The sequence below is a fragment of the Acomys minous genome (assembly GCF_964271855.1).
Source record: "Acomys minous genome assembly, chromosome: 13".
Lineage (NCBI taxonomy): Eukaryota > Metazoa > Chordata > Mammalia > Rodentia > Muridae > Acomys > Acomys minous.
The window spans coordinates 95,595,381-95,623,339 of NC_140495.1; the positions used below are offsets into that span (position 1 = coordinate 95,595,381).

The following is a 27,959-nucleotide window of genomic DNA, read 5'->3' on the forward strand; positions in this document are numbered from 1 at the left end:
TGTCCTCTGACCTAAACACACACACACACACACACACACACACACACACACACACACACACTCATATTTCACACACACACAAACAGAAAAAATACCATATAGATGAAAACACTGCTTAAGTAGAGGAGCTGGTTAACGCTTGGTGATTCACACCTGGCTTGAATAATTAAATTTGTTAGTAATTAAAATGCTAGCTCGTTGCTTTCTCAGAGAATCTAGACACACTGTCTCAATTTAAATATCTTTTCTTTTAGCTCCCACTGACAGACCTTTATGTCAATAAATAATTCAGAAGGTAGATTTAAAAATACAAAAAGACTTGGATATGTGTTTATGCATAATACTATTTAAAATATTGTCAAGTGGATTTGGCAACTTTTATATAGTCAGATACTTTAATAATTCAACCACAGCTGGGCGCGGTGGCCCACTCCTGTAATCCCAGCACTCAGCGAGGAAGAAGTAGGCAGATATATCTGTGAGTTTGAAGCCAGCCTGGTCTACAAAGAGAGTGCAGGACAGCCACGGCTACACAGAGAAACCCTGTCTCAGAAAAAGACAAAAAAAAAAAAAAAAACTCAACCACATTTAATCAGTTTTTGTTTTTTATTTTAGAGATTTATTCTATTGTATATCTCATAATATTTTATTATTGAGCAGTGATGGAGATCAGTCAGTGCTCTACCACTGATTTATGCCTCCAGCCCTGCCATCCAGAGTCTAGTCAATCAGAACCTTTATGAGATGCTTTATTGCTTCAAAATCTTAAGAGATTCATTGTTATGAAATGCCATGATATCAGGAAGTCAAACTAATTCAACTTCTGAGTCAGCTTCCCCTAGAGTTTTGTACCATTTTGAGATATCGGCATGTTGCTTGCACATAAAAATGTCTTATTGATAACGTTTTATTTTGTTTTATAGTTTCTTTCTCTTTATCCTTTTTTCTTTTCTTTTAAACATTTTTATCATTGTTATTATTCATATGTGTGTATGTAGGTGTGTATGTGTATATGTAGGTGTGTGTGTGTGTGTGTGTGTGTGTGTGTGTTTTGAGAGTAACACCAAGCCTGAGAGCTACACTAGCCTATGAATATAAGCATAAATACATAGAAAGCAATTTGACAACATGCCTGTTTAACACACAAACAGAAATAGCACCCCTCCTCCCTGGGGACTGTGACCTTCCAAACCATGAGTTTCATGTTTGAATGTTCAGGTATGAATTCCTTTTTGTCAAGTAGGCCTCAAACCCAATCCCAAAGTGGTGGTTGTCCACTAACCCCATGCTGCTATTGCACAAGTGGGCACATCTTGCCTGGAAGGTCAGAATTAACTTCTAGCAATGCCATCAATAATTTTTCTCTGCTGTATTTTCTTAGTTTTTAAAAACTGGCATATATTCACAATATATAGTAATGCACTTCAAAAGGATATTTTGTACATGCGTATGATGTATTTCGACCATAGCCCTGGTCTTCTTCATTCCTGAAGGTAGTTACATATCTCCTTTTATGTACATATACATCTATGATTTATGTGTCAATGTAAAGTCTAGGAACCATAAAGAGAACACATATTTGTTTTGCTGATCCTGGCTTAACTCCCTTAATATGACAATATTAACTCCATCTCCAGTTCATCCATCTTTCTGCAAATGATGTAATTCCAGTTTTCCTTATGGGTGGACGAAATTCCATCGTGTATGTACAACTTGGTTTCTTTATCTCCTCTACTGTTGAGGATCTGGGTTGGTGCCACACCTCACCCACTGTGACCAGTGCTGGACTTATCAGCCCTGTGAAGGGACTTGTGACATGTGCACACATAGTCCTCTGGGCTTCCTTCCTTCCTCTTTTTTCCAAAGTAAGAGAGATTTTTTATTTCTTCAGGAAAAACAAAAAGTCAAAATGAAATCAAATTGTGATGAAAGCAAGATGTTTCATTTCTTAAGCACTAATTAAAACATTGCTGTAAAAAATACATTTAATTTCTAAGTTTGACTCACCTAAAACAATCAATTTTGAGAGGCAATTACTGTTTTTCTTTTAACAGGAGAAAATAGCAAATCAGAAAGCCATAGCCCTGGATTGTACCTTGGCTTTTTCTTCAGGGGAAGGAAATGGTACCTTAGTAGCGAGGATTCATCATCCCAGCCCCTCAGTAGTTGACATGAACTGCCCCATGACCCTATGATGCTGACCTTGGGACTTAAATAATCTCGTATTGCATTTTGGTCAACATTTTAAACTGCTTTTTACCTTTTGCTTTTTTGATAACTATAACTTGCCAAAATAATATTTAGTGTTCTGATCAACCACCGAGACAAATTGCAGACTAACGCTAGCTCCATTGCTGTAGCTCAGAGTTCAAATCTTAAGTACAGTGTTATTTGTTATCATTTATTTTTATTAGTTGAAACAGGTGATACTAGTTCCTTTTTTCTGACATTTGTAAGTCAGGAGCTAGGTGCTGGATGTGCTTATTTTGTTGTGGCAATGTCTTCATTACTTTCATATTGTGGTTTAAAAAAGAAACTCATAAAAGCAACTTAAGGAAGAGAGGATTTATTTTGGCATACAGTTCCGGCGGGAACCCAGTTCATTGTGTGAGAAAGACATGGCAGCGGGCAGGGAAGTGTGCGCGTGGGGGCAGGAAGCTGTGAGGTCATATTGCCTTCACATTCAGGGGGGGAAAAAAAGCACAGGAAGTAGGGTTGGCCTCTTGTAAAGCCTGAAAGTCCACCTCTTAGTGGCCCATTTCCTCCAGAGATGCTTGGCCTTTTCAAGCAGTGTCATCAGCTGGGCCAGAGGGCTCAAATACACAAGCTTTGGACCTTTGGGGGAGATTTCACTCTCAAACCACAACATGCAAGAACACTCAGCCTGAGATCTCTATTCTTAACAAGCTTTGAAGAGTGTATTTTTTTTTTACACAGCGTCCTAAAGGAGTTCTCAACAGTTTATTCACCATGTGTGACTGAAACTTTATGTACTGTGTTATATCAACCCTACATCTCCATCGTTATCTCAGCTCTCTTAACCTTCATTCTACTCTTTGAATCTATGAATTTGCCTGTGACAAAGCTTTCCTTCTTGTGTGTGTTAGTTGGGTTGTATAATAAAGTTTAATTGTTAATAAACTGAGCCAACATTTGCCTTCTGTGTAACTAGGCTGTTTTTCTCATAAGTGTTTTGCTGTAGTTGGTTTGTTTCACTTAGCACGATGTCTTCCAGGTTGATCTATGTTGTAAGATGCTTTTCTTTTTAAAGATCAAATTGGACTCCACTGTGTATATCTACATTTTCTTTATCAATCAATCTCTTGGTAGATGCTAGTGGTCACCCTTTCTTAACTAGTTATATGCTGTAGTTAGAGTGAACAGGAGAGTGCTAATAAAACGTCTTCCAGATTCGCATTCTCTTATTTTAGATAAATCTCTTCACCCTGTCCAGTCTCCAAGAAGAAGGAAGAAAGAAAGAAAAGAGGAAGCAAACAGGACCCAGGAGACCCACTCCTGGCCCTGCGAGTCCAGGGCAGCGGCTACATCTTCTAATGGCTGAAGACTGGGTGGGGCTGAGAAAGCAGTCGAGGCCCCTGACCTCTGTGCAGGTGAGACTTCTTAGCCTGGCCAAGTCTCCTGAAAATTTACTTTTGAAAGCAGACTTCTTTAGATCTTTGACTATTAATTGACATCATCAGGTTAACCATGTACCCACAAAAAGGAACCTGGCATTGTCCTAATTCCTCTCCTCATAATTTCCAGGGATCAAAACTTGCTGTCCTTGTTTTCTTTTTAAAAATGTGATATGAGTATGGAGGTATTATTTGCTTTACTCAGTTGGCAAGGGGATTGCAAATGATCTTACTTATGATGCTAGTTCCCATTGCTATGGCTTTCCCTGGAGATCTGTCATTGCCTGGTGACACACAGCACTGCTTTGTGACTAGGCCAGGCCAACTGTGGTACTGTCCTTATGTCCAGGAGAGAGACTTTTGTGGTCAAACATCTGAAAATTGACATGCCAAGTATTAAAGACGTGTATGTAAACACAGGTATGAACATTGTATATTTAAAACAAGAACAAAACAGAAAAATAGAAAAGACAGTAACGCGCTAAAAGACTTTGGAATTAAGGACGTCATAAAGAAAGACTTTTAAAGAATCAGAAAGGCAACTCACTCATATTTTTAGAGACACCCAAAACGTTCTTGAAACAAAGGGAGTTTCGAAACTGATTAGTCTGAGGACCACATAATCTAAAGAACACTGATGTCAGTGACACACTGGCTTTAAGGCTCTGGCAATAAGATTTAGATGTGAGTCTGTAACAGATACCAATGTCAACGATGCATGAAGACATTGGCGAAATGCTTTGCCCGCCTGCTCTTAATGTTTTCCATAATTACACTGTGACTTAAATAGTTTATATGGAGAGATGACTGTGGAACAGGGAGAAGTGTTCCTGCATCAGCGTTCAGAGTTCAGACATCTAATTATTTCATCCCTGAGGATATTTTAAAATATCACTGGTTAGGCACTCAAAATTATTTTAGATTTTTTTTTAAAGAAATTGAGTCATTCCGATCATTTGAAAAAAAAATGTTCTTGCTGAACAAAAAGGTACATTACAGAAGACAGAGAAAAAAAAGATAGAGTGGAAGGTATTCCTATTTTGCTTATATTTTAGATGTATGAGAGAAAATTATTTTTAAAAAAACCCAACCTGTGCTATTTGAAGAGAGTTATGGATGAAACAGACACATCTAATTACTATTTTGATTTTGACTGGAGAGATGCGGTGGGCAAGGGTTTGGGCTGTACATTCTTTGAGATCTAGAACCTTTTGAGCTATGTGGTAATTAACCTGAAGCAATTTAAATAGCTTTCTTCAGCATTCTGAGAACATCGCTGGGGGAAAAAAACCCTCACTATTGTAAAAATTATCCTTGAGATTTATGTAGCAGAAAATTTATGGGTCTTCTTCATTGCAACTAAAGAGCTCGGAAGGTTTAAAGTGTTTATAAATTCCAGTTGCACTCACACAGATATTAAAATGGTGATATTTTCATCGGTTTCACGAATGCAATTGGTTTGACTCAATAAATGTTTAATGAGTATTTTCCTATGTTTAGATCTGTAGAAGTGTCGAATAAATAATAAATAGCCCTACCTTTAGGAAGCTTATCATCTAATTGAAGGCAATGGGTCAAAGGTCACACTTCGTTATTTTGGTAAGTACTATTCTCCGTGCATGGATTGCTTTTCTCTAGCCATGTTTGCTTAGACTCACTCTTTGGCTGCGGCGCGGCCCCAGAGAATTCAGATGCTTTCAAGCTGCCTCTGTTGTGTTGATTCGGTACACATGCTCTTCATCCCTAATTGTAATCAATCTTGTCAGATGGGGTTTCGCGTGCTGTGTATAATATAGGAATTTATCGCAGGCTATTTTATAAACTGAAAGTGTAACATCTGACGGACTCCTACAACTATTTCCGATGATGTCTTTTCTATGGGCCAGTAGATAAAGGGTGTTTATGTGCATGTGTGTACATGTACCCCAAGTTGGGGGCTGCTAGAGATCATCCACTGCCAAGAACAAGTGGAGAAAATGGCGCAACCAGTTGTCATCAACGAGCCTTCTCCATCAGCTTTCTGGGGGGGCTTGTGGGACAGGCACAGGAGTGACCATTTGGACCCTATGTAGTTGCTAGGACGGATTGCTGTTGCTGCAGGGATGTGACATGGGCGGGTTTGAGTTGGTAGTTCATCATCTGCATTGTGCATCAGCATCTTTCTCTGTGCATTCCTGCTTGTCCCCCTCCCCTTCACAGTTACTGATTCTGAACTCCATCTTGACATCTGATTATGGGAATCCAAGCTTGTAATATGGAGTGTTGGTTGGATTTCACTGACGAGGGTTTTTTTTTTTTCACCAGTGATTCAGGGATAAGCAATGGATAGGCTTCTTCAAATTTTGAACTTACTTCCTGTTGTGAGAACAGCTAAATATCAACTTGACTATGCAATTCTAGAATTTATTTGATATTTTCCTACAGATCTATTGCATTTAATGATGCTAATCAAAATTCTTAATTTGGGGGGGGCTCTCCTGCTTCCTTCCTCCTCGTCTTCCTCCCTCTCTTCCTCTTCCACCTTCTTATCCTCTCTTCCTCTTTCTCCCCTCTTCTTTTTGTTGTGGATCATTTAATGATGGGCACTTTGACACTGAGTACCAATATCTTTATTAGACTCTGCCTTGGAGTTTGTCATTCTTTGCCCTCTTCCAGAATGATTGTACCTTTTGTTCTTTAAAGCTTGTCGTCAGGCACTTTGGAAGTAGTGTTCCAGCATCATGTTTGGACGGTCGTATCACCATTCCTCTCTTCCTAGTATTTGGAGATAGTGGGGCTCTGTGAACTATATCCCCATTAAAACCCCAGGACCCTTGTCTGTCTTTTTCTTCCCATTGATTGTACAGTTTTCTGGAACTTGTTCTGCATGTCACAGGTTGCTTTCCCCACTTGGTTGTTTTTAATATTTTTAATATTCAATTAAATCATATTTAATATTATTTTAGATATTTTTAAGTCCTTTAATGACACCATCTACCCTTCTGTTACATTATTTTGCTTTCCACTACATACATGTCCCCTTTAACTTATTTAGGTGTTCAAAGCATGTATATGTTAAAATTCTTCCTTTAAGTAAATCTTCATCTATCTCTACTGATTCTATTTATTCTTTCCGGACACTGGCTTTTGTTATTTTGTGGGTTCTTCTTTTTCCCACCCTTCATCCCCCGGGTTTCACCCCTACCACAAGATAGGAGAGAATGAGAGATGGAGGGGGAGAGAGAGAGAGAGGTAGAGATTCTTGAATCTGATTTCTTTCTTTTTCAAACACGACTACTAACAAACCGCAACCAACTCCTCTGAATGACCACCAAACACCAACCTCACCTATCAAGGCTCTGTCATTATATACCCAGAATCCCAAATGTCACACAATCACAGAAACTACCTGCAGCTGGCAAAACCACTCCTCTGCTAGAGCACGAGGCAAATCATAGTCAGCTGCTGCAAAGCAGCCCCATATCCCCACACATGGGATTAAAACACAAACATATTCTTATGATATTTGTGTGTATGTGTGTGTGTGTTTTAAGAAACCAAAATTCCAGAATTCTCACTACACTTGCCCTCCTGTTTCTTCCTGCTCCAATCCTCTTCCCTTCTTCTCCTCCCCTCTCTTCCCTTCCTCTTCCTTTATTTCTTTCTTGTCTCCATTTTACTTTTATTTGTATTTCCTTTATCCTTTCCACCTTTTCCTTCTTTCTGGCTTTGGCACTGCTATCACATGTAATTTAAAAACTGTTATTTAGTTTTAATGAAGCAGACCTAATGAAGATGGCCTAGTGCTCTCTGGCCATCAACTAACTTCTACATGAAGAAGCTCAGGGCTGTGCCACAAAGTAGACTAAATTACTACAGAGAGAATCCGCCTCCACTCTGTGGAGTTTTGAAAGGTTTTGAGAAAAAGGCAGGTGGAAGGAAGGCCCTCCCACCTGAGTTACTGTGTCCTGGACATGATGCTGCTCTCAGGGGGAAGGTCAGGTCAGAAGCAGCAGGCGCTGTTTAGAGGTGGTACTCCCAGCGATCTCTTAGTCTTGTCGTCAGGTGGGGAAGAACAGAGACCTTTCCACAGTTCATCCAAACTAAACACTCTTTGCTCTTTGGATTTTCTGTTGTGTCACTTGTGACCCCGCGTTGTGTTCATATCTGGGGAGTTTAAGCTTGGTTTTCAGCTCCCTCCCTTAATACCATTTATATAGCTTTGCTTTCCTCAGCTTAAGTTGAAAATCCAACAAAGTGATTTGATAAGCACACCCTTACATCCTTACCATCCCAAGAAGGACAACTGTGACGGTTACAAGTCACGGCTACCTGAGACACAGGAAAGCAATGACAGAATTTGCTGTTTGGTTTATGACACAGGAAATCAGACTCATAGTACTGTTTCCTCAAACTGTGCCCTGGAATAATTCTCCTCCACCACTGAAGGTTCCAAAGCAGGGTTTGTCTAACCTGGTGGCTTTCTCTAAAACTGTTTCAGAAGCAAATGGAAATTCATCCCTGCGCCTTTCATCTGTCTGTTTTGCTATACTACTTTTTAATTTATTTTTTTATCATGAATTGGAAATCAATCTCTAAGGACCGAGGAGGGGTGGGCAGAAATGGACATGGGTTTGTGGGAAATAGTACCAGACGTTTAATCAAACCTAGTTATGTGCGACAAAGTTTGCAGTTGTTGAATGTGGCGATAGACACGGTGCTTTTAAAAGAAGCTCTGTGACTTTCCATAATTAATTGGTAAATATTTGATCATAAACTTAGTTGCTTGAAGGGTTCCTAGTGACTTTTCTTTTTTGAGGACGGGAATAACAATTTGATGGGTTGTCTCGACTCTATTGTCATAATGACCTCCTGGTCTCCACTTATGAAAGTAACACACTCACACATGCACGTGCACGCGTGCACACACTCTTCCCCCCCCTCTTTCTTACACATGCTCAGATCTCTGCTTATTTAAAAAAAACTATGTTTAATTATGTGTATGGTATGTGTTTATATATTGGTATGTGCTTTTGAGTTCATTTGCCTGCAGGAAAGCGTTGGATCCCCTGGAGCTGTAGTTTCAGGTGGCGCTAAGCTCCCAGATCTGGGTGATGAGAATACAACTCTGGTCCCTCCTCACCTCCAGGAGCAATAAGGGCTCTTAACTGCTAACTCATCTCCCCAGACCCTGACCTTTGATTTTGTTTAAAGAATAATTATTGCATGGAAAACTGTTTACTTTTCACAAATAATTCATAACTTACTTTAAACGTAGTTGAGCAGACATTTCCCCAGTGAACTGCCTGTTGTTTATTTTTGTACTGAACCAACAACTTGACTGGTTGCCATAACTGTGTATTGCTCTAACTTGCCTTCTCTCCCTGACCTTGGAAATTAAAACACATATACAAATCATCATGTTGTGGATGCAAACACACACCCAGAGTCTAACCTTTGCTTCGTGTCAAAAATAATACTCTCTTTATGGAAAACCAAGCCGGTTTCATGGAAAACAAGTAGGGAGGTTTCATTTCAGGCACGCTTTGGGGAAAATGTTCCAGTGGTAAAACTCAGTTAAAAAAAAAAAAGAGGCCGCAAATTTAAAGGAGAGTTGGGGTGGGGGGAGTGTGTGGGAGGCCTTAGAGGGAAGAAAGAGAAGGAAGAAATGTAATTAAAATACAATCTCAAAAATAAATAACACCACCAAAGAGATCATTCCAAATATTGAAAACAAATAAGCCTCAGTAAAGTCCCCTTTAGCACTATGTATATTCGCACAGCCAAAGGCTTCAGGCTGTTTATTGGGCTAAGCCTGCACCGTGCTGAGGACCATTAAGCTAGTTTATGCGCTACAAGCGTGAACTAGCTTGTCTTCATAATCTGGACTTTCCAGTTCCTCCAAAACAGACATGATGAACATGCTCAGTCCCTTCCCCTGTTGCTGGGTTGAAAGGTCATGGCTCCCTTCTGGACTCTAAGTCTTTGTTTATGTTGTCACCAATCTCCACATTCTCAAAACTGAATCTGGGAATGTTCTGGGGTAACCTGTCTAAATTCTGTCCTTGAAAGGCCGCTTCTGCTCTCAACTCCTTTGACATAATTTTACTTTGCTGTTGCACATGGGTTCCTCCATTTCTTAGCCTCTTGGCTTTGTTTTATGGATTTAACTTAGGCTGTTAATTCCCTAAATGTTTGATTTTATTTATTTATTTTTTAACACATCAGAGTTCCTTCATGCCAAGTTCTATATAATGCCACTCTTCCTTCCGCCCATTTTACTGTTTCAACAGCCATCAGGTATTGTACAGGACACCCAATGGATTTGGCTGCTAAGTGAAAGCATGATAAATTTGATTTATTTTTTCCACAACAATGCTAGTGTACAATTTCCTCCATGTAGAACATGGTTTTTTTTTTTTTCAAACCAAGTTACCATTAGGATTTCTTTTCCTAAATGCTCGTTTAAAGATTTTAACATTACGAAAATGGAAGTAAATTGAATCCTGTAAAGTTCGAATAGGCATAAAATTGATGTGTTTTTCAAAAACTGAATCCATGAACTAGATGGTTTTGTGGGTAATATGAAAAGGGTACATAATAATTCAGAGCAAGGACACTCCTTCCTTCTGAAGTTTTCCCACCTGTGTGTTCCTGGAGCCTAGCTTTCTTCCCCAGTGCAGCAGAGTGTCCTGGCCTGGAGCTGGTCAGAGTCTACAGGATAATTTTTTCCTGGCTCTTTTGTTGTCTTTGGCTTTAATTATTTTGCTATTTTCTTTTCCTTCCAAACCTTGCAGGCAGCTATATGCTCTAGCTGAGCCTAGCCATAGTTAAGAGCTCAGCAAGTGGCTGTACTGTGCTATTTTCCTTATTAAGTATGGCTTTCCCCCTCCAATATGTACCTGGAAAATACTCAGCATTATTTTGTGTATCTATAGCTAAAATATATGATTGAGTATAAAGGAGAAACCAGCGAGCCAAATAACCTCGAGAGAAACCATATTTCAAACTATTAGCAAGTTTGGGTTTTAGTTGGCATTCCGTTTGCAGAGCTGGCGTGATCAGCCCTAAACTAATTCCTCTGAGTTAAGGTTATTTCTAAATAGATGAGATGAGATGCATACACATAATTCAAGGTTTAAAGTTTAAGAGCACCCCCCCACCCCAAAAAAGTAGAGTCAAACTGACTTGGCGGTTCCTGGGTGGCAGTGAGGACGGGAGGGGTGTGAGGGTCAGGGGAGGAGCTCTTTTCTGGCAAGGGGATTAGTCGTTCAGGAAAGAGAGAGGATTTGAAAGGAACTTTGGTGGTGCAGCTAGCGTTGGACAAGTGCACACTGAGGGAGGTAGGAAAATACAATGGCGGCAGAATCTCTAGAACCTTCCCATCGAGACGTGGCCTTTGTTTCAGCTCCCATAGGGTTCTAAGTGGCCGAGGGACCTCTGTAGGCACAGGAATGCAACCAGTGTAGAGCTGGACCAAGGCCAAGAGGATATTGGCTTCTGCTTTGTACCTGGGTAACTTTCGTTTGGGGAGCCTGCTATCATTGCTGGGTGGGTTTCAGCTACGGACAGAGACATTCTTGATTTAGACCACAGTGAAAGTCAATGGGCAGCTCAGTTTGTGGGTTCTTGATTTCTAACAAAGCTGAATAAAATCTTACCTTTGGAGATCTTCACTCATAAACTACACATTCAAGCTCTTGCCCATTTCAAGGTGAGGGGCTTGTCTCCTCATTTATTTATGTAACCATGTTTTTTTGTCACACATTTTATCTTCCAGTTTTAAACAAAACATTTGTTTTTAACTATGTGTCTGTGTGCAGGTCTGTGCACTGAGTGCAGGTTCCCAAGGAGGCCAGAAGAGGATGTTGGATCCTTGGAGCTAGAGTTGTTGTGAGTGATCCAGTGTGCCTGTGGGAACTGAACTTGGGTCCTCTGTAAGACCAGCATGGATTGTTAACCTCTCTCTCTCTCTCTCTCTCTCTCTCTCTCTCTCTCTCTCTCTCTCTCTCTGTGTGTGTGTGTGTGTGTGTGTGTGTGTGTGAGAGAGAGAGAGAGAGAGAGAGAGAGAGAGAGAGAGAGACAGACAGACAGACAGACAGACAGACAGACAGAGATAGAGAAAAGAGAGAGACAGACAGACAGACAGAGATAGAGAAAAGAGAGAGAGACAGACAGACAGACAGAGATAGAGAAAAGAGAGAGAGACAGACAGACAGACAGAGACAGAGAAAAGAGAGAGACTGACAGACAGACAGAGACAGAGAAAAGAGAGAGAGAGAGAGAGAGAGAGAGAGAGAGAGAGAGAGAGAGACAGAGAGAGAGAGAGAGAGAGAGACAGAGACAGAGGAGAGAGAGAGAGAGAGAGAGACAGAGAGAGAGAGAGAGAGAGAGAGAGCACTGTTGAAGGCTATCCTGCCAGTCTTCTAGAAGACTGAGTAGTTTACCTTCATGTTGAAATTTATAATTTATGTGGACAGGATATTTCCTTATATTGTGAAATGAAGGTCCAAATTTCTTGTTTTCCTTGTGAAAAATAGTCTTTCAACCCTTAATCATTTACGAAAAATATCACTTCTTTCTCTTTAAAACGTAATGTCATATTGTAAATGACTATGTAAATATGGCTGTATTTTTCTTCTTTTATTTCCTTCCAGTGGCCTGCCCACATTTATGCCAGTACACATTAATCAGTGTTCTGAAATCACTATCAATATATAAATCCTGGAACAGTAATATGTCCTTTAATTGGAATCTTCAGCATTATCTATTCTTTGCCTTTATTCACTGATATTTTTCACTTATTTTAAGCATTTGTTTTTATTTTTAATTATGTGCATATGTGGGTGGGTGGGGGTGGGGCATGTGGACATGAATGCAGTTGCCCCTGGAGGTCAGAGGAGGATGTTGACATCACTGGACCTGGAGTTACAGGTGCTGGGAACTGAAGCAGGGTTCTCTGTGAGAGCACTTCTCACTCTTAAGCACTGATCTACTTGTCAAGGCCTCCCCCTGCCCCCCCATTTCTTCATACACTTAAAAGGCCAAATGGCAAGGTACAGCTTCAGTTTTGCTCATAGCACTCTGCTGTCTGCATGCAAGTATGCCTCAGACGTTTGTAATTAGACGCTTAATGTTTTTGTTATGTTCTTCTAATGCCATATTATTGTTTTCTTTTCTAGTTGCCTCTGCCTGGCATATTGAAAACTTACCCCGTCTATCTGTCACGTGCTCAATTGGCTGACAAGTTCTTTTACAGGTTTCATCATTTTTTTTCTGCAAATACCTTTCTATTCTACAGATACACGAGTGTCACATGTGATAAGCACTTCAGTTCCCACTTTCCCCATTCTATATTCCCAGGCTTCTTCCTTCTGTTTCTCCAGACTGTATGGAGCTGCCGGTGTAGAGGAGGCACTGGTGACAGATGGCCTCTCCCTGACTCTCAGGAGGCTAGGTTTTGGTAGGGGACCATTGATGGCAATGTGTGATGTAGGCTTTGCAGCAACCTTTAAAGTCTAGTTATACAGTAAGAGATTCCCCCGTCACTCTGCATTTGCTAATAGGTTTCATAATGACTACGCATTGGATTTATGAGATAAAATTGCTCTGCACCACCCAAGGAAGAGGACACAATCCCTCATTATTATTAGTGTGTGCAGCTTCCTTGACTGGTTCTTGCATTCTGCAAAGATACTTGCCGCGGTCTCAGGAACCATTAGGTGTTACATTCTTGGGTTTGATTGGTTAATATTCTGTTTCTGGTTTTTTTTTTTTTTTCATGCATTCTCAGAGAGGAGGGAGCATACAGAGTGTTTTTTTCTTTCTTTTTATCCTCCTGGTCAAGTCTGGCCAGTACAACTCATCCTGATCTCTTTCTATATACCCTGCAGGTGCATTCAAAATTAATTTCATTTCTTTCCTAATTATTAAGTAACACAGACTTGGGAGCTTTCCTTGGGAGCAGGATTTTGGGTTAGTTTATTTGATACATAGCTATTAAAATGGTCCAAACTTTATCACTTTTACATAGTATGAAAAATCAGTGGAAATGCTTATCCTTGAGTGCCTTCTGATCCTTAGGCACCTGGCTTTGTTGACCATATTGTAGTCTTTGCCATCCTTATATTTAAAAAAATATAACCTTATCAGGAATTTTTCAGTTTCATTAGTTTTTCTGAAGAACCACCCCAAAGCTTACTACTGTTATTATTGTATTTTTTTAAACCTAATTTCTACTCATGTCTTTCATTTCCTTCTATATCCCCTCGTTCATGTTCAATTTGTTATTTTTCAGTTTTTAAAATTGTCTTTATGAGCCTTCTGTACGTGATCATGTTTTACATATGTGAGTGAGTGTGTGAGTGTGTGTGTGTATGTGTGTGTATGTGTGTGTGTGTGTGTGTGTGTGTGCGCGCGTGTGTGAGTGCACCACATATATGCAGGTGCATGAAGGAGCCATAGGATAGCACTGGAGCCCCTGGAGCTAAAGTTACAGATGGTTGTGAGCAGCCACATGCATGCACAACCTTGCTCCTCTGCAAGAAGCAGCCAGGAATCTTGGAATTTTTTTCCAGAGCCTATGATTCAGTGACGCATGAAGTCAGAAGGGGGGGGGGGTGGGTGGGGCTGTAAAATCTTAGACCTGGCTGTGTTCCTTCCGGGTCCTTTCTCTTAGACTTTACGTCTGTAGAGGTTTAGCTGTTGCTGTCTCTTATTTCTGATATTGGTGGCTTCGCCTTCTCCTCCTGTCATTTGTTTCCTGCTCATCCATACTAGAGACACCAGTTTTAATGAGTTTTTAAAAAGCCTCATTATTTGAAAATTGATCTCTGTTCTTTATTATTTCTTCTGCTTGGTTGTATTTAATCTTCTCTCATTTGCTAGAATTTCAAGTTAAAGGTTGAGGCCATGAAGTTAAGATTTTTTAAAATATAATAGTTTTGTTTATTCTTTGAGAATTTCATACATGTATACAATGTATTTTGATCATAGTCATTTTCCAACTCTGCCCAGCTCCCTGGATTCTCCTCCCAGCTTCCTGCCTCCCTCCCTTCCTCCCTCCCTCCCTCCCTCCCCCTTCTCTCTCTCCTTTCTTTTTTCTCCTTTTCAAAACTCAATGAGTTTAACCTGTCTAAAAACACATGGAGGTGGGGGGTGGGGAATCCACTGGGCCATGGCCAACTTACTAGTCACCACACCCATAACAAAGACTGACCTGCCCTTCATTTACTGATTTAGCCTTGTCATGTAAGTTTTGCTTTGCTTCTGTTTTCATATCTTTCAAGATTCTTTTGTTATTTCTTGTATCGTTATGTTATTGGGAACTATTGTTTATACACGTTTGATGTCTATAACTGACTTTTATTTTATTTTTTAAAATGTGTTTTACTTTTATTTTTTTTAAAGATTTATTTATTATGTATATAGTGTTCTGCCTGCATCTAATGCCTGCACGCTGGAAGAGGACACCAGATCTCATTATAGATGGTTGTGAGCCACTATGTGGTTGCTGGGAATTGAACTCGGGGCCTTTGGAAGAGCAGCCAGTGCTCTTAACCTCTGAGCCATCTCTCCAGCCCCTATTACTGACTTTTAACTTAATGCAGTTTCAATAAAAAAACTTGGTATATGGTAAAAAAATCACGACCTGTGTCATAGTGCAGAATGTGTGGGCTGCTTTCTCAGGATCCTTTGTTTGTGTAGTTGTCTGTGTTGTCTGTGTTGTTGTCCTATAAATGTCAATTACACTGACTCGTTTGCTAGCTTTAGTCAAATTGTTTATGTCTTTGCTAATTTTATCTCCCTAGTCTATCAGTTATTGAGAGGAAGTGTTGAAATCTGTTTTTGTGGATTTATCAACTTCTCATGGTTCTGTTGAATTTTTACTTGCAATTTGAGTGTCTCTTATGATGTACATGCATGTACAGAGTGGCCGTGGATTCTGGTTCAGTTGGCCTCTTTGTCACGGTAGAGTAACCTTCTCACTGACAATTGGGTAAGCCTGACATCAGCTGATGACTATGACACTATTACCGCTTTCTTTTTACTACGGTTAACTGGGTGTTACAGTTAGTATTGATTGCCAACCTGGCAGAGACTAGAATCACCTGGAATTTGGTCTCTGGGCAAATCTATGAGGGATTACTTAGATTAAAGATAACATCTGGCAACCTTTGTGAGAGATCCACTTGATTATGTTAATTGAGTGGGAAGACCTGCCCACCGTGGGTGACACCATCCCCTCTCCGGGAGTCTTGAATTACAAAGAGAGAGGGAGTTGAGCAGCGAGTGTTCATCGCTGTCCTCTTCCTGGATGAGGATATGAAATAAGCAGCTGCTTAGAGTCCCTGCACTCCTCAGTTCCCCACTATGATGGACTGAAATCTTACATTCTGAGTCAGAAGACGCATTTTCTCCCTTCGAAGTTGCTCTCGTCAGGGTGTTTTATTACCGCAACAGGACAAGAAGTAGACACTTGATACCCACCTCCCCGTTCGTTTCACTTCTTGTGTGCTTGCACGCTTGTGTTTGAAGTGCACACCCTGGAAGCTTGGCCCTGTTACATGGATTGGTACATTTCAAGTGCCAACTGATTGAGTTGGGTTTAAGTCTGCGGTGTCACCATTTGTGTCTCTTTGTTCCTGGTCTCCCGTTGCCCCTTTTCCTGCCTTCTTTAAGGTTGAAACTAATTTTATTTCATTTCCCCTCTTTTATTTGCTTCTTGGCTATGAGTTTTGGTTAAGTATTTATGTGGGGACACTGTACACCTTCAACTTGATCCAGTCTACCTTAAATGATAGTCCATCGGTTTGTGCAAAGTCACTTTCGACGGCATCTTTTCTTATCTCTTTCCTGTTGGTGCCTGCACTAATGTTCTCTTACACTTTAGTTTCTATATGACATAAATCCAACAGTGCACTGCTTTCATTTTTACTTTCTGCAATGCCTTATCTTATTAGTTAAGAATCGATCCACACAGGGGCCCGTTTGTGTTGCTACCATTTCTTCATGCAGCTGCTATGAGGACTTCTGTAAGGTACCGCTCTCCCCTGCCTGACGAACACACCTCGACGTTTCCTGTGATGTGAGTCCGCCCATGATGAACGTTCAAGCTTTTGTACCCCCGGAGACTATTTCACCTGCATTTCACAAAAACCTTTCGGGCATACACAGTCTGGATTGACGCTTTGTTCTCCGTCTGTGGTCCACTGTCTTCAGCAATAGCTCCCATCTTTGGGCCTCCATAGATAACTGGTTACCTCACCCGGGAAGGCTGGAACAGGAGCAGATCGCTTCCTTCCAGCTATGTAGGAATTAGGCTGACTTGGGTCATACATTTCAAACTTGCTGAGGGGAGGTGCTGACCACTGACCCCTGACTCTCAAGGCAGTGCTCCAAGGTCACGCCCACTGACCTGCTTTCCTCTGGTTTCTGAACTTTCCCTATCTTGTGGCTTGACTCCTGCCAAAGTGTCCACTCTGATGAATATATATATATATATACACACATACACACACACCAGCCAGTGTCCGGAATGGAGCACTTCTGCTACGCCGACCATGTGACCTTGTTCCTGCACATGCAGCCTTTTCCTGCCTCTCTGTCACCTGATCCTCCTCGCTGCTTTGGCAAGTCAACATGCACTCTACCTTTCTGGTCTCAGGATGCTGTCAATCGTTCTATTGGCTTCTCTGCTTTGTAGGGCTCTTCCCCTATTTTTCTAGTTCCTTCCTAAACCTCTGTAAGTGCACAGGGGTAAGATAGCACATCAGTGCTGGGCCACTCAGAAGTCTCTGTATCTCTCTGAGATTTTGGAATCTGTGCTGGCTAGTTTTATGTCCACGTGACATAGGCCAGAGTCATCTGAGAGCTGGGAATTCCCATTGAGGAAATCTCTCCACAGAATTGGGCAGTCTGTGGAGCATTTTCTTAATTAGTGGGTGTTGGGGAAAGGTGCACCCCATTGTGGGCGGAGCCATCCCAGGGCTGGTGGTCCTGGGTCCTATAAGAAAGCAGGCTGAGCAAGCCAGTAAGCAGCATCCCTCCACGGCCTCTGCTTCCGCCCTGCCTCCAGGTTCCTGCCCTGCTTGAGTTCCTGGCCTAGCTTCCTTTGATGATGAACTGTGCAGTGGAAGTGTGAGCCAAATAAATCCTTTCCTCCCCAACTTGATCATGGTGGTTCATCATAGTAATAGAAACCCAAGCTAAGACAGCACCTTAGGGCCCGACAGTCCTAGAAGGTCCTGGCCTTGAGATGGACCTTGGGCATCATCCCTTTCTACTTTCCCTAATTAAAGAGTGCTCTGGTCTAGGTACAGCATCAGAATAAAAGACACACAAGCCAAAAGGGCTGCATTTTGAATGAAGTTTTTTTTTAAAATATGCTTGGAATTATTTGTAAACTTTTATTGTTAACATATTCCTACTGTTTGAGAGAGTGAGGACATCTCTGCATTGGTTGCATAGTCAATGAAGATGAACAGCACCACCACTACATGAGGCTCAGACTGTGCAGCAGAAATGAACAGTCTCTCCAGTGACCTCTGAGGGCTTCTTAAAGAAGCAATCACAAGGTTATCATCACTGTCTCGGTGCGATGGCTACACAGACATGTACACAGTCAGACAGCATACACATACAAACATACACATAGGCAGACAGCACACATATAGAGGCAGACAGAATACAGATAGCACAGAATCACAGACACATTTTGAAGTGAGCATTCAGACACAGACACACAGACATATGCAAAGTCAGCATCTAGACACATATCACACACACACACACACACACACACACACACACACACAAAGACAGACACCACATACACATAGGTAGCATGCAGACACAGACAGGACACAGGCACACACAGGTGCACACAGATAGACATGGACACTCCTAAAGACATGAACACACAAACAGACATGATCACACACTTACGTACAACATGTAGATACACACAGACACACAGGCATGTACACAGACATATGCATAAAAAGACAGATATAAACACACAAATAAACATGGACACCCAGACACACAGACATACACATATACATATATACCATATATTCACACATATACACACATATGAATATGCACATAGGAAGACATACATACTCAGACACACATGTAAACATGCATACATACACATTCAGCATTTTGGCTCTCTAGTCATAACACTGTATTAGCATTAGATATCTGTAGCATAAAACAAAGTTTGCACCAACCACACACAAAGAGCTCAACAGAAAAACAGCGATCAGGCACATTTCTTCTAATTTATGGTTAGTAAATACACTATGTACTTAAAACTGCATTGCATGTTTGGGGTACAGAAACCTGATTTTCTAAACTGCGGGACACATGCGCATCAAGTCCCACAGGCTGTGACAAATGCTCACCCCTGCCTAACTTACTTCCTCATTTTGGGGTGACGAAAACAGCTTTTCATCCCCCCCCCCCCGCCACAAATATTTCCTTTCATCTGAAAAAAATGTGGGTTTTTTTTTGCAAAGCCGCTGAGCACACAAAAATCTATAAATAAAGTACCCCTCACCCCCCCCCCCCATTGGCTTGGTTGGTTACATGTCAGGCCCAGCTGTAGTGCCAGAGTTCCAGGGAAAAGGAGTGAAGGAAGGAGGGCATTGAACTGCACTTGTGACATGTACTTTTTGTGTTTTAATTTGAAAGGAAGAGTCAGGAAACTGGTGGTTTTAATGATCTTTGAAACCTTAGAGTGTTTGCCTTTAATGGTTCGGTGGGTGTTTGTGTTGACTGTTGGATGTAAAATAGATGCCTTTTAAGGCTACATCTGGTGTTTGGAATTTGAGTAAAAGCACTGTGCACCTACTGTGCGCATCTATTACGAATTTTTTTTTTTTACTGAGTTTTTATGGCTGAGGCATAAAACTCAAAAACAATACAAATATTGTAGTCATGATTTAATGCAAGGTGACTCTCTTAAATGGACTTAATTCCAAATGTCTGGCCTTATTTTAATTTTAATGACTCCATGTCTAAGCAATAATCTAATTTAAGCTTTTTGTTTATTTCAAGTAAAGTCAGACAATGTGTGCATTTTTTAAGAATAATCCTTGGGTGACACAAGTTGATGTCTCCCATTAGAGATGATTAGGTGAGCCTCTTTTGGGGGGGGGGTGTAAATGCTGTAAAGTGTCTCTTACGATTTGCAGAAACATGGGATGTAGAATTGACCGTGTAGCTTGCCTCTTCAAAGTTTTCACTGCTGCATGTTAACTATTTTCTGTGTCTGTTCATTTTGGATTTATTGCAATGACTTTCACAAGTAGGATCAAGTCCAAATTCCTGGAGCATTTTAACCATAAAAGGCGTAGAAGTATTTTTGCAACCCCATGGGCAGTAATCTGATATTTAGGGGTTTCATAAAAGGAACGATTAGCGTATGGGCTCTCGGAACGAGAGCTTTGTCCAGCGGCCTATCACGGATGCTTAGTTCAGAGCCTGTAACACGCTCAGCATCTGAAATACTAAAGGGACAAGAGCAAGAGAAACAAGATTTATGGAGTCCTCTGAGTTTCTACATATTTCAATCGCTCTGTAATTTATGTCTTGTAATACTCCTTCTAGGATAGAATTTGGCTGTGGTCTTAGTGTGTGTTCCTCTGAAATATGCATATTGAAATCTAACTCAAGTGTGCAGTATTGGGGTGAGGCTTTTCGGGTGAGTGAGCCCTGAGGACAGAATTCCTGCCTCATATAGATTAGCGCCTTATTAACGGAGCTGCGGGGAGCTTTTCTCTTCCAGCGAAGACACCTGAAGGAGGTACCATCTAAGGAGGAGAAAGTGAACATTCTTGAGACACTAAGTTGCCTATTTCTTTGACTTTGGACTTCTAAGCCTCTTTGATTGTGGGAAATATTTCTGTTATTTCTAAGCCACTCAAGAGATGACTTTTTTTTTTGTCACAGCAGCACATACGGACTGAGACAGAGGGCATGTCCCAAGATGGCGGTTCCAGAGCGTATCTCTGACTATAAAGACACTACACTCCGTGATGAGGAGGGAGGAAGTTCAGCTGAGGGAAAGGAAAAGACAAGAAAGGGATCATCCCTAATGTGGCCTCCTCAAACGCAGCCACAGTTGCACTCAACTCATGGTGAGGAGCATCTGCTCTGTGCTGGTCTGGGTCAGGAACCAGGGTATGAAACAAGGTAACAGATAATTCTTTCCACCCCAGATTTGTAGTGCAGTCTCCTGTTCTGGGTCACAGGCACTGCAGGAGCAAGCTTAACTTGCTGGCTTGACTTAGTCACCTTCCCCAGTCAGGCCCCATTTTGTTTAATCCTTGTGACATGGGAGGCTAGAAAAGGACAGAACCCCTCTTGTTTTGTAGGTGAAATAAAATAATTGCAGAGATTAGGAAAACTACCGTGGGGATGTGTGAGGAGTGCTGACCTTTGACCCAAGCCTTCCCATCAGCTTGTGTGTGTGTGTGTGCCTTCTGCCTGATTTAAGGACTATGTCTCCATTTTCACGTTATGTATACAGGGTACATTCATTGGTGATTGCTGCAGATTTTACTGACAATTTCCCTTAAAATGTTTAACTGTGAGCTGGTGAGATAGATCAATTGATAAAGGGTTTGACAGGCTGGGTGTGATGGCACATGTCTTTAATCCCAGCACTCGGGAGGCAGAGGCAGGGGGTTCGCTGTGAGTTGGAGGCCAGCCTGGTCAACAAAGCAAGTCCAAGACAGCCAAGGCTACACAGAAAGACCCTGTCTCAGGGGGAAAAAAAAGAAAGAAAGAAAGATAAAGGATTTGCCGTGCAAGCATGAGGATCTGAGTTTGGTCTCCAAAATTCACATTAAAAAGCTAGGCCATGGGGCAATCCTGGCATAGAGAAGGTGTAGTCAGATGGATGTCTGGGGCATTCTGGTTTAGAGGCTAGCCTGTTCAACAAGTTCCAACTCAGTGAGAGACACTATCTCAGTAAAGACTCTGTGGACCATAGCTGAAGAATGACGCTAGATGCTACCTCTATTGTGCGTGTGTACCTGCACACAGATGCGCACCCATGCACATACAGAAGCATTCCATCCTAGTATCTTACTAATAGCATAGAATTCCATTCAGCGATTAGGAAAACACAAATACATTTAGGGACTGGTGAGTCGAGACTGCTGCCCTTAGCATGGTCTCCTTCACAAACATGGTTCTAAGCTTCCCATATTCAGGAGTTGGCTTACAGTGCACGGTAAGTGCCATGGTGACCAGTGATGGTGGGGACCTCCACAGTATTTTTTGTTTGATTGTTTGTTTGGTTTTGGTTTTTTGAGACAGTTTCTCTGTGTAGCCTTGGCTGTCCTGGACTCACTTTGTAGACCAGGCCAGCCTCAAACTCACAGCGATCCACCTCCAAGGTATTCTTAGTGTCTTGACAAGGGCATTGAAAGAAGTTATGGTCAGGAAATTGTAAACTGTTTATATGTGAATTCAACTTCTTGAGCTGTCAGGGCCCTCCCTCCCTTCAACACTAGAGCCCATCGTCCTTATTGTCTGTTAGACAATAGTGAGTCCAGCTGTCAGTCGACCCACTGAGCAGACTAGTGATTCCTTTTTTGGGTGATGTAGCCACAGTCTCAGGTCCTACATGAGCACCAGCGCTTCTACCCTGCCCAGGCTTCTACTCAGTTCTCTTCTGTCATAGAACCTGATTCTATCCCAGTTTCACAGCTTCTCCTCCACTCCTGCCCAGTGTTATCTGGATCACACACACACACACACACACACACACACACACACACACACACACACACACACACACACACACACTATCCAGACATATAATGCAATCCAAGATGGCACTCTGAAGGCCAATTCATGGGCCTCTCTCCTGGTATCAATTATTATAGTCAAATTTTGAAGAAAGAAAGAAAAAAGGAACCAACAGTGAAAAACAGTAATTGAGGTGGGTTGAGTAAAGGGGCCACTTGCAAAAGTCTGGCTTGGGGGGAAAGTAATGATATGTTTGTTGTGTGTCTGCTAATTCTGGGGTTATCAGGGTTGGGGAAGAACCAGGTTGCCATTATCCAGAGAGAAGGGGTCGGGATAGCTATTGTAGTTGCCTGTGGGGAGAGAGAAGTCTCAAAAGACGGTGACATCAGCAGTGAGGCAGTTGAGAGAAAAACCACTTCTTGTTCACATCCCTGGTTCATGTCACCAGTGACCCAGACAGAGGCCCAAGGAGGAAGCCCATATAGTGAGGGTTTCCCTTGCAGTGGTACCCGAGAATGGGGCAGGGTAAGAGAGGGCAGAGGTGAGTCTAGTGAATCAACAGAAGACACCCAACTATGTCCTGTCATGCATCCCTTGTTGTGGTAGTTGCTGCTGCTACCTGGACAGTTCATGATGTTGAATTGCTGGTCTGTCTTTGTTTTGTGAAAACAGAACAATTAAATATTCGGAACTTTAACCAAAGAGTTTATCTGAAGAAAACATTCAACTTTAAAAAAAAAAAAGTGCATTTCTAGTACTTATGCTAATTTGTACTTAATGGTCATATTATTTAAAATACATTCATTATTTATCAGAGGCTGATGAACTGCACCCGCCTCCCTCTCCTCAGCTGTGGCTGTAATTTAATGCATGTAGCGTGTCCATTTTCACACACTGTGTGTTAAGGGAAGCACACATAATAGATTAGCATTATTTACTGTGTGAACGAGACCATCAGAAGGTTCTTGGGTAGAAAGCACAAGGAAGTTGAGAGGGTTGTAAAAGTGATGAATATTTAAAATAACTTTGTTACGATGTTATTTATGCCACACTTAATTTTTTAAGGAATGTATGTTTGGAAGGCAGTAAAGTTGAACTAGGTCCCATTTTGTGTTTTAACTGTTGAAACTTCCGAGGGTTATCAACATGTCACCTACAAGTGGGCCCCACAATCCTTCATTACTGAATGTCTTCATCACATTTCCCGAAGGCATCTGGGACAGTGGCTAAGCATGCAGCCATCTTCCTGGGTCCCATAATCCTTAAAGTGGCACCTACCTCCTACGGCTGCCTGGAAGGGTGCACAGATTGAGCATTGCTAACGTATTTGGAGGCACCAGGCAAATGGTAAATGCTCAGCTATCTTGATTGGCCTTGCATTTTTTTTTTTTTTTGCTCAGTTTTTACACTTTATTCTGTGGTCTCTGTTCAAGTCAATTCCTTCCGTTCAAAGATCACCAGAAAGCTTTCTGATCCAACTTGTTCTACTAACCCAAATCTTTCCTTTGGCTGCAAGTTGCAGCCTCAGTGGTTTACCTAATGGATGTCAGTTTGTGTTGCTAGTGTTCGGGTGGTGAGCAACCAGGGCTGTAGAGCAAGCTGACGTCAGAGACTCATGGTAAAAGTATGGTCTGTACAGGAAATTGATGACCTTAGATACTAAGCCCCAAAGCACATATAAGGATGTTAGACCCAACCAGTTTTGCTCAGTAGATGTGATAACCACATAGCTAATGGTCTCATGCAATACCAAGACTTGGAAATGTTTGAGTTGGTCAACCTGGGGACTGCCTCTTACATCAAAGCCCCTGTTGGGCTTTCACTGCACCACAGTTCTGCTTGTGAGGGAGCAGAGGTGTGTACGGGCTCCCATGGCAGACACAAAGGACTGTGCAAGTTGGTTGGGTATCTAAAGGGTTCAGATGTGAGGGAACGTGCCTTGGCTGCCAGGGCAAAGCCTTGTTTCTAGGAAGATTAGCTCCAAACACTTAAGTGCGTCTCTCTGGACATTAGTGTGAATCATTAAGATATCAATCAAGGGATGGTTGTCTCTTAGCATAAGGCAAAAGAAATTGATGGTTGAGTTGTGTGTAGATATTTGCTGAGCAACAGTAGTGTTGAACTGGCTATCTGAACCAGAGTTATAGCATTGTTTTAAGAGTGTCCACCCAAGGCAGACTGGACAGGATGAGACTGGTAGCGACACAGATGAGACTGAGCAATTGTGGGTGGGTTGCTTCGTACACACAGCGAAGGGAGCAGACATATGTTACCTAGGGCTTTATAATAAATCGTTCTGCTTAAATGGATGTTTAGGGACATGGAGTCCTATGGAACAGGCACCTCAGGACGGGTCTGCCAGGGGCCTTTCTTCAAGCACTCTTAAGGCTGTGATCAAGTGATCAAGAAAACCTATGCTCTCGCTGGGCTCAGCCAAGCCTATGCACATGACACTGTGGAATGCTATGGGACCTCTGCAGTGGCTCCTGGGTGTCCCATGTCACAGAAGAATCAACAATGCATAGATGTCAAGGAAGCCAGCACACAGGCCTATTGTGTATCAGTGTCCTTTAAAATTGACACATTTCATCTCAAAGAAGCACCTTAAGACAGAGTAGACAATTCAGAGGAGCTACAGGCAGTCCCTGAAACTGACCTGACTCACTGGGCCCTTTCCTTCCCAGAGTAAGAAAGAAGCGTAGCTGAGGGTCACTCTCAGCCAGACAAGCCAAGCTGGGAAGAAGAATCTGAGACTAGGTCAGCTGCCCGGAAAAATGTTTAGATCATCCGAGCCACCTGAAATAACACTCTCTGACCAATTGAGCTGCCTGCAGGCTGTGCAGTGTGCTCCAAGTCCCCAGCTTTTGTAAGCTGTCACTCATGCTGGGGTGGGCTTTGGTGATGCAGCTGTTTTGGAGTCATTTCTGCTCTGGTAAGTAACTCCTCACCCATACTCGTGTGGAAATAGTCCCAATAAAACTCATTGGCTCCCTAAGTTGGACTTTGGCGGTATCCGTACTTTGGGCTTCCTATCTGTGGTGAGTAGGTGTGTGTGTTGCATCCCCCCCCCCCAGGGAAAGTTTGGTCACACAACAAGACACTGGAGCCCTGTTCAGCCATTACAGAGAGTGGAATCATACATTTTCTAAGAAAAGTTCCTAGGTCAAGGAGACCACTGTGTTAAGAGGGGGAAAGCTAGACATAGCAGACAATATGTTGTATGTTATCTCTTACATATGTAAGTTAGGGTTTAAATGAAGACATGGAGGTAGAAGGCCACTACCTGGGAAATGAGGAGGGGCAGCATGCTGGGAGGCAGAGGGGGAAATATCATGAGTATAATAAAGTTGCATTATTTCTGCATAAAAATGTCCGGATAAAATCTATAATGGTCACAATTAATATACAGTAGGGAGCAAGTGGGGACAGAGGGAGTGCACTCAAGAGAACATCACGGTTTCTTTACAGACTAATTCTGAAGGAGGCATTTCATCCCTTCCACCAAAAGCCAGCCACTGACAAGTTCAGTACTCACTCTTTCAGAGCAGGGCCATGGGCTCTGTTGCCTGAGGGCGGGAGAGCAGGAGGACGTTTAAATACAACACAGGGACTACATCAAGTCTGGACCATCTGGGACACCTGCTTTGTAATGTCCACTTTAAAAGTAATGTAAAAGATACACATAGTAAAAGATAACTACTTTCCCCAAACTCCCAGGGACAACCCCGCCCCCAACAACCCATTGATACAATTCTAAAACTTAAACACACCACACTGAGTCCCTCGTATGTGTGTGCGTGCGTGCATGCATGTGTGCATGCGTGTGTGCGTGTGTGTGTGTTTGTGTTTGTGTGTGTGTGTGTGTGTGTGTGTATGTGGTGTGTGTGTGTAGAAGAGCTAGGCTTAAAGCCAGCTCTGGTCAGAATACACATTCGCTAATGCTGTAAAGGACAACACCCTGGTCACCTAACAGCAGTGGCCTGTAGGGGCCATGTTGCCTCAGTGAGGTTTATCGGAGTTAGGAAGACAGAGGAGGCACCTGACTTGTCAACTGAATATTAATACACAATGTTTACTGAGGACAGTTTGATTTTTTTTTTTTTAAGGAATAGATCATTCTCTATTTTTCAAGCCTTGAAACATCAGCATAGGTACATTTTCCCCACCAAAATCCTCCATCTCTTCCACTGAAAAATCCTTAATTCTTTAAGTTATCAGTACTAAAATAATCTACTGTTGAGGAGGGGGGGGGGGAACGGATGAAACTTTTTGTGTGTCCTAGGTACACACATCTGGAAACAAGGGCACATGGCTGCTTCTGCCTCCTGTGATGTCATCATGCCACTGCTGGCGGGTGGGAACTCCAACCCTCCAAGTCTGGAAGCTAATCTTGCCTCTCTTGCTGCTGTCATTAAGAGTTCCAAGCAGAAGAAAGAGGGATGCTTGGACCCACGCAAGCACCCACCCCTCTCCTTCATCCATCATCCACGCCTTATGTCTGCCCCTGAGCAGCACCTGCTTTACCACAGAGCACATTGCAGGGTGCTCCCTCTTTGTCCGGTCGTCATCTGCATAGAACGTTGCTGGTGCTCACAGTTAAGAATACCAACAAGGCAGCCAGCCTCTTTCTACCTGTTTCTTATCCCCTCCCACACCCACTGGGCCCTTCCCTTGTACTTTGTGCACAACGCAATCCTTATTGCTGGTTCTCAGGCACGTGTAAAGTACACGCCAAACCTTAAAGATGGTGGTCATCAAATGCAAACACCTACAAACACCACAGAGGAGTATGACAGAGCATTTTCTAAAGAAAGCTACCAAAAAAACCATATATATATATATAGGTTCTTGTACCTGCTTATATTTGTTAACACAGACCTGCAATTTAGAGCTGGGTGTGGGATATCTGTGTAAACAGCCATTTCTCTCTGATCCCCAGCCCCAGAGACCAGACCATCCTATTATATGCGCTACCCTGGCTAGGACCGGCACAGTGCAAATTATGGGCCTTATTGATGAGATGAACACTTGGAGAGGATAGGATAGCTTAAACTGTCTAGAAGAATCTGGGATTTATGATGCCGTACTTGTGGATAAATCAACTAACGCAATTCTCAGCCGATTCCTTGAACAGTTGGACAAAATATTCCAGTGCGAGCAGCATTGTGAAGCTTCAGATCTGGTCAAAATAGGTGATCGATTACAAACTGCCGAGGCCTGTGTGCCAAGGCCTGGGCCAAGAGTCAGTACCGTAAGAGGGAGGTAGGCCTGAGCTCAAGTCTTCTCCAGCCTGTCCCCTCCAATTTTGGATAATTTCATTATTTAAAAAGAGCATTTATGTAGCTCCAATCTTGCTCCAGACAATCTACTGGTTTTCGTTTGTCCTTGGGAGCTCTGTGGACCAGGTTGATCCCTTTCTGTGTTTGTTACTGCACTGAGTGGAACCTCCTATTCTTCGGAGGCTGCTGGCTCAGAGAGAAGTCCAGGTTGCTTTCCCTTAAACAGTTGAAAATGTTCCTTTTAACACTTGGGCTGTGCAAACAGATGCAGCTACCTCGGGCATGTCTGGACGCCTCA

General features: G+C 42.2%; 1 protein-coding gene and 1 long non-coding RNA gene across 4 annotated transcripts in view; one reads left to right on the forward strand and one right to left on the reverse strand.

Moving 5' to 3' along the window:
- The window catches only part of CABCOCO1 (ciliary associated calcium binding coiled-coil 1), a 104,087-nt gene that overhangs the window by 34,250 nt on the left and 41,878 nt on the right, over window positions 1–27,959 (reverse strand). The gene's annotated exons all lie outside the window — the stretch shown is intronic.
- LOC311581904 overlaps window positions 1–27,959 on the forward strand; it is a 77,018-nt gene that overhangs the window by 12,220 nt on the left and 36,839 nt on the right. For both annotated transcript variants that reach the window (XR_014773924.1, XR_014773925.1), the window contains exons 2-3: window positions 3,432–3,611; window positions 20,574–20,761. This is a non-coding gene — a long non-coding RNA (uncharacterized lncRNA). The remainder of the gene's footprint in view (window positions 1–3,431; window positions 3,612–20,573; window positions 20,762–27,959) is intronic.